We start from the raw sequence: 12,893 nt of genomic DNA, 5'->3' as shown, positions 1-12,893 counted from the left end.
GTGGTGAATGGAGCCACATCCAGTTGGCAGCTGGCACTAGTGGTGTCCCCCAGGGATCAGTGCTGGGCCCAGTCCTGTTCAATATCTTTACTGATGATTTGAACCAGGCGATTGAGTCCAGCGTCAGCAAGCTTGCAGATGACACCAAATTAGTAGCAGGTGTTGATCTGTTGGAGGGTAGGAGAGCCCTGCAGAGGGACCTGGCCAGGCTGGATGGGTGGGCAGAAGCCAATGGGATGAGATTTAACAAGGCCCAGTGCAGGGTTCTGCACTTTGGCCACAACAACCTCAAGCAGTGCTACAGGCTGGGGACAGAGTGGCTGGAGAGCAGCCAGGCAGAAGGGGACCTGGGGTTACTGGTAGAGAGTAGCTGAACAGGAGCCAGCAGTGTGCAGGTGGCCAAGAGAGCCAATGGCATCCTGGCCTGGATCAGGAACAGTGTGGCCAGCAGGACAAGGGAGGTTATTCTGCCCCTGTACTCAGCACTGGTCAGGCCACACCTTGAGTGCTGTGTCCAGTTCTGGGCTCCTCAATTCAAGAGAGATGTTGAGGTGCTGGAATGTGTCCAGAGAAGGGTGATGAAGCTGGTGAGTGGCCTGGAGCACAGCCCTGTGAGGAGAGGCTGAGGGAGCTGGGGGTGTGCAGCCTGCAGAAGAGGAGGCTCAGGGCAGACCTCATTGCTGCCTACAACTACCTGAAGGGAGGCTGGAGCCAGGTAGGAGTTGGTCTCTTCTCCCAGGCAGCCAGCAACAGAACAAGGAGATGCAATCTCAAGTTGTGCCAGGGGAGGTCTAGACTGGATGTTAGGAGGAAGTTGTTGGCAGAGAGAGTGATTGGCATTGGAATGGGCTGCCCAGGGATGTGGTGGAGTCACTGTCCCTGGAGGCGTTCAAGCAAAGCCTGGATGAGGCACTTAGTGCCATGGTCTAATTGACTGGACAGGCTCCAAGATCATCCAGTCCAACCTATCACCCACTCCTATCCAATCAACTAGACCATGGCAATAAGTGCTCAAGTTGCTTTTGTATTTGCAGATATTATCTACTGCTTTTTTGCATGACAATCAGGTGCAATCTGCAAGGAGAGGTGGTCAGGACCAGCTTTCACCCAGCACTGGCTGCTGCTTGGTGGGCTGCATCAGTCAGGAGCTTATCCTTCCTCTGTTCTCCCTTCTGCAGAATCAGCAGCACATTGCCAGCCATTGGATAGCATCTGCCTTGAGATATGCATTGCCTTTTGGAGACTTCATAGGCTGCAATCAAAAATGGGTTGGCTTGAAGCTTTTTGCACCACCTAGAAATCTGAAGTTTGTAACCAGGCCCCCAGAAAGCTTTCTGTTGTGGTAAAGCAAACATCTCCCTCTTAGTCCTGCTCAGGGATTTTTCTTGCTTTTAAATTGCTAGGCATGGATTGCAGGAGGAAGCATAAGACCTGTGCAGAAGAGGCTCTTTGGTTCTGATTTTGTACATCATGCAACACTTCACCATCTTTGTTTGTGACAAGGTCTCTAGATTGAATGGCAAGGCTGGGACAAGACGTTAAAGATACTCTCATAACCACACTTCAGGCTCTTGTCTGGCCTTGAGCAACATAGCCCTGGGAGAAAACCTCCTATTTTGTCTCTGTATTGTTTTCTGCAAACCAAATAGCATCACTGCAGAAGAGGAAATATTCATGCTCAGGAATAAAAGGGCAGTGAGTGTGTCAAGGTGAAGGACCTTCCACACTGCCGTGCCACCCACAACTCCTCTGTGCCTATCACTGCTTGGAAACATCATCCCAGCAACCCAGAAAGCACAAAAAAGTGAAAGCAGCAGTTATTGGTTTTGCTAATGATCTGCATAAAACTGGAAAGGTCTGGAAGCCTGAGGGGTTTTAAACAGACCATACAGTGGAGAGCCAGGAGCACAAGCAGCTGTGATAGGATTACCTCTTCACTTACCAAGGAAACAAAGATTTTTCTTCACCCTTTTTCTTTCCTCCTGAAGACCTCCATAAGAGTTCAAGAAGTTAAAGATGTAAATATTTTGTGCTCAAAGAAGGATGAAGTTTAAATTTAATCAGTAAAGGACTTGATCTTTACTGTAGATTGATTCTACCTATCGATTTTCAACAGCTAAAATCTGTTTCACTGGAGATCTGCATGCAGCCCAATTAAACCAGTGTCTCCTTCCATTAATTAGCACAGCTCACAGGGATGGAAGAACACCACTGGGAAGGATCTGCAAGTTGCAGACCTGGACTTGTTCTGCTGAGTTTGTAGAGCTGCCAGAGACTGATCCTTGTGAGAAGCAACATGGACAATGCTTTGTACATACATTAAATAACCCTATGTTGTATTCAGCTATTCTGCTGTTCACAAATGCTAAGGACAAGTGCTTAAGTGTCACTTCATCTGCTACCACTAATTCACCTCCAGAATCATTTCCCATCTTCTGATAGATCCCACCACCTTTCTTATCACAGTCACAGCAAACAGAGCAGATCTGCACTCACACAGGAACAGCCTGCAGACAGGTCATGGAGCACTGTGTCACACTGATGCGGTAGTGCTGTTAAGCAATGGCTGCTAGAAGATTCCTGAATTTGGGAAAGGAGTTTGTGCCCCAGAAGGGATGACAACCATTCCCTGGAGGATGAAAACGACACGGAGAGTGCTGGAGGAATCTCTACCCAGACCATCAAGAGAGAAGAGCTGTTCCCTTAAGACTAATGGTTATCATTTCTTTTCCTTGCTAATCCTTCTCTCCTAATAACATTTTGGCTTTTACAGGGTTGTCTGGCCCTGAAAGAAGAAGCCTTGTTGGAGAGAACTCTGGGATTTAGTAGTCTAATTTAATAAGTTAGGGGCAATTTCCATGTGCTTTTCCAGCAGAGGGATATTAAAACACCGCTAACTCTGTAATAAACACAAGCTGCTATCAGCTCAGGTTGGATTTGGTCTTTGGTATGGACTCCAGAAGAGATGAGACTTTACTCCCTTAACAATTCACCTCCCTCTCTTGTTTTCAACACAAAACAACAAAGAGTAATTTTAGAGGTGGTTGTTGTTTGGGCTTTTCTTTTCTTTACTTCCAAAGCAATATTCTTTCTCAAAGTAGCTTAGAGTGTCAAAGGACGTCACAACTCACAAGGATGGTTTCAGAACTTTTGCCACACACTTTCTAATGCCACTTGGAGCCAGTGGTCTGGAAACCTGCTATGACAGAGACTGGCTCCTGAGACTACAGGTCTAAAATTCTCCAATTCAGACCACCACAGATCTGTACTACCTACAACTGCAAACCACAGCTGAACTGGCTAGAGGTAGTTTGACACAAAATCTTTGCAGCTGTTACCTAACTTCCATTACTTCTTTAATGCAATGATTTAAAAAAAAAATACATGAATGTTTCACAGTTTAACCTTTCTAGAGCCTTACTGTGATCTTCTACATCCTACAGTATGACACCAAGCTAGGAGCAGGTGATGATCTGTTGGAGGGTAGGAGAGCCCTGCAGAGGGACCTGGCCAGGTTGGATGGGTGGGCAGAGGCCAATGGGATGAGATTTAACAAGACCAAGTGCAGGGTTCTGCACTTTGGCCACAACAACCTCAAGCAGTGCTACAGGCTGGGGACAGAGTGGCTGGAGAGCAGCCAGGCAGAAGGGGACCTGGGGTTACTGGTAGAGAGTAGCTGAACATGAGCCAGCAGTGTGCAGGTGGCCAAGAGAGCCAATTGCATCCTGGCCTAGATCAGGAACAGTGTGGCCAGCAGGACAAGGGAGGTTATTCTGCCCCTGTACTCAGCACTGGTCAGGCCACACCTTGAGTGCTGTGTCCAGTTCTGGGCTCCTCAATTCAAGAGAGATGTTGAGGTGCTGGAATGTGTCCAGAGAAGGGCAACAAAGCTGGGGAGGGGCCTGAAGCACAGCCCTGTGAGGAGAGGCTGAGGGAGCTGGGGGTGTGCAGCCTGGAGAAGAGGAGGCTCAGGGCAGACCTCATTGCTGTCTACAACTATGTGAAGGGAGGCTGTAGCCAGGTGGGGTTGGGCTCTTCTCCCAGGTAACCAGCAACAGAACAAGGGGACACAGTCTCAATTTGTGCTGGGGGAGGTCTAGGCTGGATGTTAGGAGGAAGTTCTTCACAAAGAGAGTGATTGGCATTGGAATGGGCTGCCCAGGGAGGTGGTGGAGTTGCTGTCCCTGGAGGTGTTGAGGAAATGCCTGGATGAGGCACTTAGTGCCATGGTCTAGTTGACTGGATAGGGCTGGGTGCTATTTTGGCCTGGATGATCTTGGAGGTCTCTTCCAACCTGGTTGCTTCTATGATATGATTGTTTCATAACTTAGCTAAAAAGAATATTATGATAATTAACTTTAGAAAAAAAATAAGAACTTAACCAATTATCTGCAGTTGCTTTATCCCATAAAAATCTTAGCTGTATCACAGAAACATTTATACACTGACACTACTAAACAGTGGTTGACTTTTTACTTGGCCAGACATTTTTCCATCAGAAAGATGTGGGTTTAGTAAAGTAAATATTTTTATATGGAAATACCATTTGAAAGGATACTGAAACTAGATTTTTAATAAATTAACCTTCACAGAATACTGAACAAACTTCTGTTTTTAATCTGAGAACATAAGCACTCCCCTGGGCAAATGGGAAGAAACTTAAAAGGTGAAAGGAAACAAAACCCAGAGAAAGAAAATGGAAAAGTGAATATTTGCATTGCCAAAGCAGCACTGGGAATTTATAGCAAGCAGGCTTTTGTTTGGGAACTGCTCTAGGAAGCACAGAAGGTGGAGGCAGTTGGTCCAAGTTTACACATGAAGTCAGAGGCTCAAACCCCAGGAAGGGTCCTCTCTGGCAAGAGCCACTAGAAGGAACCAGCTTCAGAACAGCAAAGGTCTGGAGCCAAAAGTAGTTTCTCTTACGCTGCTCAGGGCTGTTTCATAGCAAAAGTTGTAGCAGTGGATTCTGTTGTAGTAGTGGTTACCACACACACTCCCCCAGCTGTGCAAATTGAGATTATTTTAAGCCCCAAAATGAAATGCAAGGGGACAAAGCACCCTTTAATCCTCACAGACTCCCTAAATGCTCTGAGGTAACAGTACAGAAAATATTCAGACCTGGGCTGCAGTTAACTTTTGACTCATTTCTTTGAGGGTTCATTTATACCACAATGGGCTTGTGATTAATGAAGAGCCAAGCCTTTGGCTCCACACTGGGCTGCACTTCTAAGACTGTTCACAAGAACAGGCTGCTTCAAAGCAGGGATGAACTTTGAAAAGCACCAGAATGCAACATGTCTCCAGGGGCTGCCCTTGTTTATCACCTCTCATGGGCTCCAGAATGTATTTACTCAGTCAACAAGAGAATGTTACAAGAAATAACCTTTTTCTTGCAGCTCTGACATCTCTGTGGCATCTGTAACCCAAGTCCCAGTCCTCCCTTGTTCCTAGAATAAAGCCCTAAGAAGGGCAAGACAGATGTGTTGTCAAATACACCTTACCCAGTATTTAAATTCAGCCTCAGAAGCTCAAAGTTCCTCCCAGCAAGAACAGAATCACAGAATTAACCAGGTTGGAAAAGACCTCCAAGATCATCAAGTCCAACCTATCACCTAACCCTTTTAATTAACTAAACCACTGCATTAAGTGCTTCATCCAGCCTCCTCTTAAACACCTCCACCACCTCCCTGGGCATCCCACTTCAATGCCAATCTCTCTTTCCATGCTGAACTTCTTCCTAACATCCAACCTAAACCTGCCCTGGTGCAGCTTGAGACTGTGTCCCCTTGTTCTGTCACTGAGTGCATGGCAGCAGAGCCCAACCCCACCTGGCTACAGCCTCCTTTCAGGTAGTTGTAGACAGCAATGAGGTCTGCCCTGAGCCTCCTCTTCTCCAGGCTGCACACCCCCAGCTCCCTCAGCCTCTCCTCATAGGGTTTATGTTCCAGGCCCCTCACCAGCTTTGTTGCCCTTCTCTGGACACCTTCCAGCACCTCAACATCTCTCTTGAATTGAGGAGCCCAGAACTGGACACAGCACTCAAGGTGTGGCCTGACCAGTGCTGAATACAGGGGAAGAATAACCTCCCTTGTCCTGCTGGCCACACTGTTCCTGATCCAGGCCAGGATGCCATTGGCTCTCTTGGCCACCTGGGCACTCTGCTGGCTCCTGTTCAGCTACTATCTACCAGCACCCCCAGGTCCCTTTCTTCCTGGCTGCTCTCCAGACACTCTGCCCCCAGCCTGTAGCACTGCTTGGGGTTGTTGTGGCCAAAGTGCAGACCCTGGCACTTGGCCTTGTTAAGCAGACTGACTAGAACAAAGCAGCCAGACTGCCTCAGTTTGTAAGCCAGGCAATGAGAAGTTCATTCTTGCTTGCTCAGAGTGAACAAGTAACAGCAGTCAAGCACAACTGCTGAAATCTGATTGCTCTTTCCCAAGTAGACCCACACCAGCTTCTACATGGTGATGATTCTTCCATTCATCCCACACAGCAGTGCTGGGAATCTTGATACTTCTCCCAGGAATGACTGCTCCAAAAGAGCATGCTACACTGAAAGGAGAGCATCTTTTTCCTCTTCTTCTTAGGAGTCCTTCTGGCTCATCCCTTCCAAGACAAAGTTTCAACAAACCCAAGAGCATCTGCTATTGCAATAGCTCATTTCTTAGCCCTGTGCTCAGGTCCATGGTGAGGGTTTCATTACAAACTGTCTCCTGGTCTTGCTGCTCAGGTTTCAAGAATTTCAATGGAGATGTGTAAATGGAGGCGAAGGGAGAGAAAACTACATAAAGAGAGTTATCTGCGCTACTATTCCCTTTCATTCAGAGATGCTTTGCAAGTGAAAATGAATTTCAATGTCAGTTAGACATCAAAATCCAGCCACCCACTACCAGGCTGCCTAGCACAAATTTGGCTATGTTTTTTCCTTTGCCAAACTGTTCCTGCAGCAGGCCCACTCCTTGGCAGAAAGGCTGCTGCTATTCTGGCTGCAGAACACATTTCAGGGGAACACTTTATTCCACTGTGTCACATTTAGTCTCAGCAAACTCTTCCTTCCTGCTCATGCCACTGATCTGGGAAAGCCACCAACACCAGAGCGGCTCCAGCCTGGGTCCTGACTCACCCAGCAGCCACCAACACCACAGCAGCTCCAGCCTCGGTCCTGGCTCACCCAACAGCCACCAACACCACAGCAGCTCCAGCCTCGGCCCTGGCTCACTCAGCAGCCACCAACACCAGAGCGGCTCCAGCCTGGGTCCTGGCTCACCCAGCAGCCACCAACACCACAGCAGCTCCAGCCTCGGTCCTGGCTCACTCAGCAGCCACCAACACCACAGCAGCTCCAGCCTCGGTCCTGACTCATCCAACAGCCACCAACACCACAGCAGCTCCAGCCCGGGTCCTGACTCACCCAGCAGCCACCAACACCACAGCAGCTCCAGCCTGGGTCCTGACTCACCCAGCAGCCACCAACACCACAGCAGCTCCAGCCTCGGTCCTGGCTCACCCAACAGCCACCAACACCACAGCAGCTCCAGCCTCGGCCCTGGCTCACTCAGCAGCCACCAACACCAGAGCGGCTCCAGCCTGGGTCCTGGCTCACCCAGCAGCCACCAACACCACAGCAGCTCCAGCCTCGGTCCTGGCTCACTCAGCAGCCACCAACACCACAGCAGCTCCAGCCTCGGTCCTGACTCATCCAACAGCCACCAACACCACAGCAGCTCCAGCCCGGGTCCTGACTCACCCAGCAGCCACCAACACCACAGCAGCTCCAGCCTGGGTCCTGACTCACCCAGCAGCCACCAACACCACAGCAGCTCCAGCCTGGGTCCTGACTCACTCAGCAGCCACCAACACCACAGCAGATCCAGCCTGGGTCATGACTCACCCAGCAGCCACCAACACCACAGCAGCTCCAGCCTGGGTCCTGACTCACTCAGCAGCCACCAGCACCACAGCAGCTCCAGCCTGGGTCCTGGCTCACCCAGCAGCCACCAACACCACAGCAGCTCCAGCCCGGGTCCTGACTCACCCAGCAGCCACCAACACCACAGCGGCTCCAGCCTGGGTCCTGACTCACCCAGCAGCCACCAACACCACAGCAGCTCCAGCCTGGGTCCTGACTCACTCAGCAGCCACCAGCACCACAGCAGCTCCAGCCTGGGTCCTGACTCACCCAGCAGCCACCAACACCACAGCAGCTCCAGCCCGGGTCCTGACTCACCCAGCAGCCACCAACACCACAGCAGCTCCAGCCTGGGTCCTGACTCACTCAGCAGCCACCAACACCACAGCAGCTCCAGCCTGGGTCCTGACTCACCCAGCAGCCACCAACACCACAGCAGCTCCAGCCTGGGTCCAACTTCACAACACCATGCCATCTTTTGTTGAGGCATGAAAAATGCTGGGTTCATTTCGTACAGAGTGACAGAAGCTGCATTCAGAGGCTGATCTCCAGCCCACCCTTGGGTTTCTCCACAGCAGTGACAAAGACATATATTTTTCTTCTGCCTCAGCTTGCCCTGTTCAAGCCACACAATAAAATCATTATCAAAGAGGCTGCTGGACAAAACTAATGCCCCTCCTTGCCCCAAGTCTGAAGACATCTGTAAAAACCTACTCTTCTCTTCTTGTCCAAGTTATCACCATGGTTTTAAACTACTTAAAGGTAGATTTCGATTGGAGGTTAGGAAGTTCTTTGCTATGAGGGTGGTGGAACACTGCAACAGATTGCCCAAGGAGGTGGTGGAGACCCCAGTCCTGGAGACATTCAAGGTCAGGCTTGACTGGGCTCTGAGCAACCTCATCTAGTTGGAGATGTCCCTGCTTATTTTAAGATCCCTTCCAACTCCCCCAATGCATTCTGTGATTCCATTCCATGGTCTGATCCAGCGAGACACAGTGACTAAAAAATACAGTGGGAGGCATTTTGAACCCAGACTTCTGAAAGGGACAGAATCAGGATTCTGTTGTTTGGGGTTTTTTTTTTCTTTAATTTGTGAGAAATAGCCATTAATTCCACACAGGAGTCAGTGAAATTGCTAAAGCAAAGCCAGAAGGCAAAAGCTTAGCACCTAAATGCTGGCACTAGGATGCAGGCTTCTAAAAGGTCTAGCAGAAATGCACAGTCAAGTACTCTGTTCCCAAACTCAGAGCTCTCTAACAAGACAAAAACTTGAACTGCAATGAAAGAAGCAGATGTGCATTGCCACAGAAAATGGAATAACACAGCTCCTAACATTCTCACTGCTTGTATCTAACTTTGCCTTAAAATCATTACCCTTTTTATAGCTTGCTTTGTGGCTGAGCAATTTCTGTTCCACACAATGTTCTCCTGAATAGCAAAGCACTCTCCAGTGAATTTAGCCTAATGAAAGAAGTCTATGATGACTTTTAATATCACCCATTTAGCCTTCAAAAAGCATAAGTACATTCCCCATACTCACTCAAAAACTTGCTTCAAGTTTCTTCTCTCTGCTGAGTTTAATCCCAAGCCAGCTCCATTAGCCTTAACTTCAGTGGGTTGATACTGTGCTGCTTTGGTCTTCTGGGAATAGATTTGAGAGCCACTAACAGCTTAGGCCATGGGACAGTCGTTAACTCAGGATTACTACCAGATGGGTTAACAGACCGACATCAACTCTTCTGACACAGCTACCCAGAGAGTGTCTTTAAGTAATCTGCAGTGATTAATAGGTGGTAGGAGCTGGCAGGACCTGACACAAGCACAATCCAGAATTGTGCTTCCATGGGCAAGAGAAAGATGCTGCTGTCAGGGAGAGACCTGCCTGCCTGGCACATGCAGAATCATAACTCTTGCACTACATCAGCACAGCATTTCCTGAGGCTGGCAGAATGCAAACAGCCAGCCTAGCATCTCCAAGCTGCCAGCTTACTGAGGATGCAGAATTATATCTGACTTCTGCTTTACCACCCCCAGCATTTCTGCATTTGTATGGCTTAGGTGAACACCACTTGTCGCTGCTCCTGCAGCTGCCATGCAGGCTGGGTTTTGTGTGTACTGAGCTTTTAGTAAAATGGCATTTTCACTTGTTGATACACAGCAATAAATCATGCTGTTAGGAATGGCAAGTTTGCTGTTCTCTGTTGTGAGACAACAGGATCAGCAGAGCAAGTAACACCAAACTAGCCTCCATATTCCTAAATATTAGGGGGAAAAGGAGAGAAAGGCAGCAACTTTAAAGGAAGCACACAGCCATTCTGCCACTCAGATGTCTTCACCTGAAAAATTATAATAATCACTAGCACTCTCTTACCTTGCTGATGAAGTCTCAAGTAAGCTTCAGGCCTAAATTGTCCTATAAATGCAGCATGGCTTGAGCTCAGACAAGCACCTCTGGAAAACACTCTGAGAAGTGCTCGAATTTAGTTTCACTGCCTACAGCTGAAGATTATTTGGGTTGATTGGTTTCTGAATGAAACCAAATGAGCTGAAATCTTACATTTAAGGTGTCACGTGGAGCTGAAATTAAAGGTAAAGACCTTCCAAATCAGTGAGTCTGATTTCTAGCAGCAAGGATGAACAAAGTCATCAGAAGAATGGGAAGTAAAAGTCTTAACTACCCTATGCTGGAACCCTTAAATGGTGCAACAGGTAACTAGAGAAGCTCCAGGCATTTAAAAAAGTGATAGTTTAGCAAAGAATCAATATACCCTTTTCTAATAAGGCCAGTTCTGAGATGTGTTGAGTTTGGAGGCACTTCTACATCTCTTCATCAAGGCTTTAGTAATTCCTGAAACTACATGACAGAGGTGGTACAGAAATACCTGTTCATACAACAGAGGCTGCACGAAATCTCTTAGCCCTGTCACTGCCCAACTTGTGACTTAGGAACTCATAGCATGTGTGTAAAACTTGTCCACCTAAACAAACAAACAACAAACAAAATGGAGAGAATGACCATGCACCACAGGGGCCCCCAGACCTGCTGTCTGCAGGGTCCAGTACCTGCCACCCCGAGCCAGGGAAGCTCTGGTCAAATACCAGGGTTAAGCACATCTCTGAACGCAGCCGTCAGCTGTCACCCTCCTGCATCACCCAGCCAAGGGAAACAGAGCAGGCTCCACTCCAGAGGGTTTCACAGTTGTTTAGGGACAAATGCTAAAGCCAGGGATTCTGGAGTCCTGGATCAGAAGCCAGACACTGGGAGGTGAACGTGCCTCAGGACGTAGACTCTTTTTGGGAGCTGTCGGGTTAGACACTAATGCTACTCCAGATCTCATTACCCCATTCCTAACTGCACAGCACATCAGTTCTTAATCACCTTGATCTCTTTGGGTCCCTTCCAACCCCTGACATCCTGTGGCCTTCCTCAGTTCTCCTGCTCTTCCTTCATTTGCCCTGGTCCCTAGCATCTCAGCTGGTTTCAACCTCCTTTCTGTGGGGGATGACAAAGGAGCACCAAGAGCCTGACACCATGGATGCTCCAGGGAGCAAGGTGAGGTGATTTGGGGAAATTTCCAGCTTAGTGTCTCAGCCCCAGTCCTATACTGGCCTCAATGCAAGAAAAACCCTCCTGGTGTGCACGACAGAGATGTCTGGCACAGTGTTGCCCACCACGAGCAAGTGGGCACAGAGAGTCCTGGCTGCAACATAGTGTCCTGGCTGAATCATGCCCAGCCAGAGCAGCTCTTTAATTAGCCCTGCTTGGCTGCAGTCTTTGCTTCCTTTCCCTTTGCTCATCATCAGTTTACAGTACGCAACAGCCAGCATGTTCATCTAATTTAGCTTGGATTTTCCACCCCCAGGCCCATAACACAACTCTCAACTTACAGCACAGAACTCACATCAGAGACAGTGCACAAAACTCTGCTTCCCTCTCTGGCAACGCAAACTTTGAATGTTTCTTCAATCAGAAGCTTCAAATGCTCTCAGGTCTGTGTGGACTTGGATTCTTCACCACTGAGTTTCTGAAGCCTGCAGACAAAGCCCTGTAAGATATCCTGCCAGAGTCATAAAGCTCCAAACTATACAAAGAAAGATGGTTTCCAGCAGCCTATGGGGATGGCCCAGCTGGATTAAAGCACAAGCAAAGCCCTCTGCCTTGCAGGGTAAAATTCAATGAATCTGCCCATTTTCTGATGGTTGAAATTTGAGCCAGCCCAGTGTGAGCAGCTGGAAGCATTAATGTGCAATAATGTAAAAGCAGTCAACTACATTACAATGTCTGTCACTCTGGAGCTGTGTAAAATGAACGAGGAAAGCATTAAATCTGCTCCAAATAATTGGCACAATGTGTTTGTGTAGGACTAGGGCTGCATATTAAAGCACACCTGATTTGTTCTCCATAAGCAATGAGTATTTACTATGTCTGCAATAGCTGCCTGGATTCAAGACTCTTTTTTTTTTATGATTAATTGGTATTTAATTAGCATGCATTACCATTCCAGTTATATACATCCTAGTTGTGAATGCAAATATATCATTCTAATAACCACATAACTGGCGATGCTTTTAGCTATGCTAATCCATAATGCGGTGCAGGCAGCTTCCCTTACCAGAGAAAAACAGCATGGAACACACAGAGTAACATTTTACAAGTGCTTAAATCCTCTTTTCCAAAGAGACTTGGGTCTGAAACAAGAATTTTTAGGCTTTCTAGTGCAAAATGTAGAGACCACTGCCATTCTCAAAGCCCACTGTACAACCCCACACGAGTTTTTGTTCCTGCTGGTTGGCACATGCAAGGCTACATGAGACCACCAGACAGCTAATGGGTTGGTTGGTGACATACTTCAAACTGATCCCATGAAGATCTAAGGAGGGATTCCTCATCTGAGTACTCCTCTCACTGGTGGCCAGGTGAGCATGTGCAGCCCAGGGCAGGTCAGACCATCCATCCCCCCCAGCTCAAATGCTTCCTTAGGCA

General features: G+C 48.2%; 1 long non-coding RNA gene across 4 annotated transcripts in view; it reads right to left on the bottom strand.

Moving 5' to 3' along the window:
- LOC135179287 (uncharacterized) overlaps window positions 1-12,893 on the bottom strand; it is a 53,914-nt gene that overhangs the window by 32,827 nt on the left and 8,194 nt on the right. For 2 of the 4 annotated variants that reach the window (XR_010303964.1, XR_010303965.1), the window contains exons 1-2: window positions 10,281-10,387; window positions 9,450-9,550 (exon numbers count right to left, since the gene is read on the bottom strand). The exons of 1 other annotated variant lie outside the window; for it this stretch is intronic. This is a non-coding gene — a long non-coding RNA (uncharacterized LOC135179287). Of the gene's footprint in view, window positions 1-9,449; window positions 9,551-10,280; window positions 10,388-12,893 lie in introns of those variants that run through there. One more of the 4 variants, XR_010303966.1, reaches the window with a different exon arrangement.

Source organism: Pogoniulus pusillus, chromosome 11, assembly GCF_015220805.1.
Source record: "Pogoniulus pusillus isolate bPogPus1 chromosome 11, bPogPus1.pri, whole genome shotgun sequence".
In the NCBI taxonomy this organism is placed as follows: Eukaryota; Metazoa; Chordata; class Aves; order Piciformes; family Lybiidae; genus Pogoniulus; species Pogoniulus pusillus.
This window is presented reverse-complemented; position numbering and strand designations above follow the sequence as displayed.